Source organism: Eleutherodactylus coqui, unplaced genomic scaffold (genome assembly GCF_035609145.1).
Source record: "Eleutherodactylus coqui strain aEleCoq1 unplaced genomic scaffold, aEleCoq1.hap1 HAP1_SCAFFOLD_56, whole genome shotgun sequence".
Lineage (NCBI taxonomy): Eukaryota > Metazoa > Chordata > Amphibia > Anura > Eleutherodactylidae > Eleutherodactylus > Eleutherodactylus coqui.
Window position 1 is genome coordinate 116,243 of NW_027101706.1, and position 5,054 is coordinate 121,296.

The window sequence follows — 5,054 nt, forward strand, 5'->3', positions numbered from 1 at the left end:
TGATGGGGTTGTGCTGCTAGTATGGCCCTGCTAGCACAGAGGAGTACTAGTGAGTGATGGCTTTAAGACTGGAGCAGACAAGAGTGGTAAGACCAGTGCATAGACTGCTGATGGGTCTGTCCTGCTTGTATGACCCTGCTATGCAATACATTGTGTATGTGTAGCATTTTCATATGCATCCCTGCATGTCTGTGTGATACTCATAGACTCATAGAGTTGGAAGGGACCTCCCAGGTCATTGGGTCCAACTCCCTGCTCAGTGCAGGATTCACTAAATCATCCCAGACAGATATTTGTCCAGCCTTTGTTTGAACACTTCCATTGAAGGGAAACTCGCCACCTCCCGTGGTAACCTCTTCCACTCATTGATTCCCCTCACTGTCAGAAAGTTTTTTTCTAATATCTAATTTGTGTGTCCTCCCTTTCAGTTTTATCCCATTGCTTCTGGTCTTTCCTTGTGCAAATGAGAATAGGGCTGATACCTCTGCACTGTGGCAACCCTTCAGATAGTTGTAGAAGGCTATTAGGTCTCCTCTCAGCCTTCTTTTTTGCAAGTTAAACATTCCCAGATCCTTTAACTGTTCTTTATAGGACATGATTTGCAGACCGCTCACCATCCTGGTAACTCTTCTTTGGACTTGCTCCAGTTTGTCTGTCTTTTTTAAAGTGGGGTGCCCAGAACTGGACACAGTATTCCACCATCCTGGTAACTCTTCTTTGGACTTGCTCCAGTTTGTCTATGTCTTTTTTAAAGTGGGGTGCCCAGAACTGGACACAGTATTCCAGATGAGGTCTGACCAAGGAAGAGTAGAGGGGGATAATTACCTCACATGATCTAGATTCTATGCTTCTCTTAATACATCCCAGAATTGTTTGCCTTTTTGACTGCTGCATCATATTGTTGACTCATGTTCAGTCTATGATCTATTCGTATACACAAGTCTCTTTCACATGTGCTGCTTAGCCCAATTCCTCCCATTCTGTATGTGCTTTTTTCATTTTTATTGCCTAGATGTAGGACTTTGCATTTCTCCTTGTTAAATACCATTCCGTTAGTCGCCACCCACTGTTCAAGCTTTTCTAGATCTTTTTGAATACTCCCTCTCTTCCCTAGTGTTAGCTATCCCTCCTAGCTTTGTGTCATCAGAAAATTTGATCAGTTTCGCATCAATTCCCTCCTCCAGATCATTTATAAAAATGTTGAACAACACTGGGCCTAGGACAGAGCCTTGTGGTACCCCACTTGATACATTCTTCTACTTGGATGTGCAGCCATTTATGACCACTCTTTGAGTACAATCACTCAGCCAGTTGTGAATCCACCTAACAGTTGCCTTGTTAATCCCATATTTGGTCATTTTTTTCAATAAGTATAGTATGAGATACTTTGTCAAATGCTTTACTAAAGTCAAGATAAAAAATGATACGCGGGCATGTGCAGTGCCATACGCGGTCTGTGCCAGCTCTCTGGTCACAAGCAGAGGCGTAACTAGAAGCTCTTGGGCCCCGATGCAAAATCTATAACAGTGACCCCCTACTTACATGCGGTGTTTATAATACTTTGGTCTACTTATATGAGGGAGGGGCCTCTGTAGTTAAACTCGTGTTTTACACATAGCCCATGGGCCTGAGCCCTTAATAAATTTGGGGCATTTTGTGCCAAGGTTTGTAACAAATTCCAGTATTAGTAAATTCTTCCCCCATAACTTTACTTTTCTAGTGATATAGTAATTCAATCTGTGGCCAAGAGAGGGGGTAGGGTTAGCGGGATCCTCCCGCTAGCCCTGCCTTCTCTCTTTGCTAGACAAGAATCACTATGAGAATCCCTCTAGCCTCACCCTTCTCTCAGCTAAACCCTGAGAAAGCCCTTTAGCAGCGCCCCATATCTCTTCAAGATATGTCAGAGATCCCGTGTAGCTCCGCCCGCTCTCTCCCCTCGCTATGGGGGATTCCAAGACTGTTGTGCGATCTTCTCCTATTGATTTTAATGGGGCCCCGGCCCCATAAAAAACAATGGGTGATATTGCAAGTTTTTTTGTATCGCACGGAGGCTTGAGTAAATACAGCAAATGAGAAAGAAACCATTGAAAAACATTGGTTTCATAATCATGCATTTCCACTCACTAGAAAACCTATCGCCAGTGTGTAAGAGACCTTACTTTGGTCGCTCTGCTCCAAAAATGGGATAGACGGTTTGAACGGAGGCAATTACCAAAGCACTTATCTCCTACTACTTACCAGGCCAACTTTGTCACTTTTTTCAGACAACCAGAAGTGTTGCTTTTTATTTTGCATTTTAAATTCTACAGTAACGAGTGGCAATAATGTGTTACCTTTATTCTCAGTACAATTACAGTGATGCCAACTATGTAGAAGATTTTTCTTTATTCTTCTATTGCGCAATAACAGCATAGCTTGTCACTTAGTTTTTTTTGTTTTTTTTTTTTACAGAAAACCTGTCTAGTCCCCACAGCGCCATAAACAAAGTTATGGTGCTGTTGAGACACGTGACAGGGAGCCAGATATAGTATTTTTTAGAAACTCTCACGATGCCCCCTCTGAAGACAACGCATGGCACGAAATTCCGATTCTTTTCCGAGTCCTGTGCATGCACACTCCCATACACGTCTGTTGGAGAGCACATGTATGAGACTCTTCACTGGATCATGGGGATCGGTGAGTATATATAATACATCGTCTGACTCGGTCACATCCCCTAATGGTGCACTAACTTTGTCTATGGTGCGGTGGGGACGTGACAGGTTCCATTTATATTCCTGCTCACAATGCAAAAAAATATATATTACATAGAAATAATGTATAGCCCCTTCTCCCAGGTTTGTGCAGCTGCAGTGTCACATCCGTCAGTCTTCTCTCTAATGCAGTGTGGACAGGCTGCAGTCGGCCTGTGTATGGAATGTCACAGGCAGATGGAGCCAATCAGATCTCAGCATTCGAGCACTGAGGTCTCTGATTGGCTGCCGTAGTCTGATTTTCTGTAAACGGGTTGAATGCAGACTGTCAACACAAACCCTATGCAGAGGGGAGTATTGGATCGGCATTTTACCAGTCAAAGAGGAGAACTGAGTGCTTAATACAGGGCTGTTTTTGTTAATCTCATTGAAGTAAATGGCGGCTAAGGAAACGGCACAGACCAACACTACACTGTTATCAAAAGTCTGGGAGTTAAGGAAGCAGCACAGTGCACGGTGTTAGGGCTTATTCAGACGTGCGTATATCGGTGGGGTTTTCACGCCCGGCTGATATACGCTGTTCCTCTCTGCAGGGGGAGGAAGTGGGCCAGGCCAGAAGCAGTGCACTGAGCTCTTGCCCCCTCTACGCCCCTCGCCACTATTTGCAATAGAAGGGGCAGGGTGGAATTTAGCTCCACCCCATCCCTCCCATTGCAAAGAGTGGCGAGGGAGCGGGAGCTCAGTGTACTGCTGGGCATGAAAACCTGGCTGATTTACGCACATCTGAATAAGCCCTTATGCTGTATCAGTAGCCTCTTTTTTCTTCAATAAGAGCTACAGAAAGAGCGCTGTGCTAATCTATACAATGGGTAGCCTTGCAGAATCTTGCATTGAGGCCTGCCAGAGGATATGTCCTCAATTCAGAGTCTAGAGGGCCCCTAGTTCAAATTAAGAACCAGGTCACAGACTACTACTGAAAGCGTGTGTAGGTAGATTTAACAACAACACACATTGCAGTAAAATAAAGGTCTTTATTTGACAGCTGAATTAGTGGTACAGTCACAAACTTGGAACAGTTTCAACTACTTTGACTATGCTTGCTTTACTATTAAACAACACTGTCTCTGTATGCAAGCTTTTGCAGGAACAAAGTCTTTTAAACCAGTGTTCCCCAACTCCAGTCCTCAGGGACCGCCAACAGGTCATGTTTTCAGGATTTCCTCAGTGTTGCACAGGTGATGTAATTATTGCCGGAGCCTCAGACATTGCCACAGCTGTTCTTGCCATAGGATATCCTGAAAACATGACCTGTTGGTGGTCCCTGAGGACTGGAGTTGGGGACCGCTGTCTTAAACTATGGAGCTGGTGGCGGCTTCTGTCTTGGGTGCAGCTGGTGGCGGCTTCTGTCTTGGGTGCAGCTGGTGGCGGCTTCTGTCTTGGGTGCAGCTGGTGGCGGCTTCTGTCTTGGGTGCAGCTGGTGGCGGCTTCTGTCTTGGGTGCAGCTGGTGGCGGCTTCTGTCTTGGGTGCAGCTGGTGGCGGCTTCTGTCTTGGGTGCAGCTGGTGGCGGCTTCTGTCTTGGGTGCAGCTGGTGGCGGCTTCTGTCTTGGGTGCAGCTGGTGGCGGCTTCTGTCTTGGGTGCAGCTGGTGGCGGCTTCTGTCTTGGGTGCAGCTGGTGGCGGCTTCTGTCTTGGGTGCAGCTGGTGGCGGCTTCTGTCTTGGGTGCAGCTGGTGGCGGCTTCTGTCTTGGGTGCAGCTGGTGGCGGCTTCTGTCTTGGGTGCAGCTGGTGGCGGCTTCTGTCTTGGGTGCAGCTGGTGGCGGCTTCTGTCTTGGGTGCAGCTGGTGGCGGCTTCTGTCTTGGGTGCAGCTGGTGGCGGCCTCTGTCTTGGGTGCAGCTGGTGGCGGCCTCTGTGTTGGGTGCAGCTGGTGGCGGCCTCTGTGTTGGGTGCAGCTGGTGGCGGCCTCTGTGTTGGGTGCAGCTGGTGGCGGCCTCTGTGTTGGGTGCAGCTGGTGGCGGCCTCTGTGTTGGGTGCAGCTGGTGGCGGCCTCTGTGTTGGGTGCAGCTGGTGGCGGCCTCTGTGTTGGATGGCGCTGGGGGCGGCCTCTAAAAAGAAAAAGAGAAAAGTGAGTATAGTACATAATTTTTTAAATATATGGGGTCCCACGTAGGGCCTCTCGGCCGGTCTGTCCCACGTAGGGCCTCTCGGCCGGTCTGTCCCACGTAGGGCCTCTCGGCCGGTCTGTCCCACGTAGGGCCTCTCGGCCGGTCTGTCCCACGTAGGGCCTCTCGGCCGGTCTGTCCCACGTAGGGCCTCTCGGCCGGTCTGTCCCACGTAGGGCCTCTCGGCCGGTCTGTCCCACG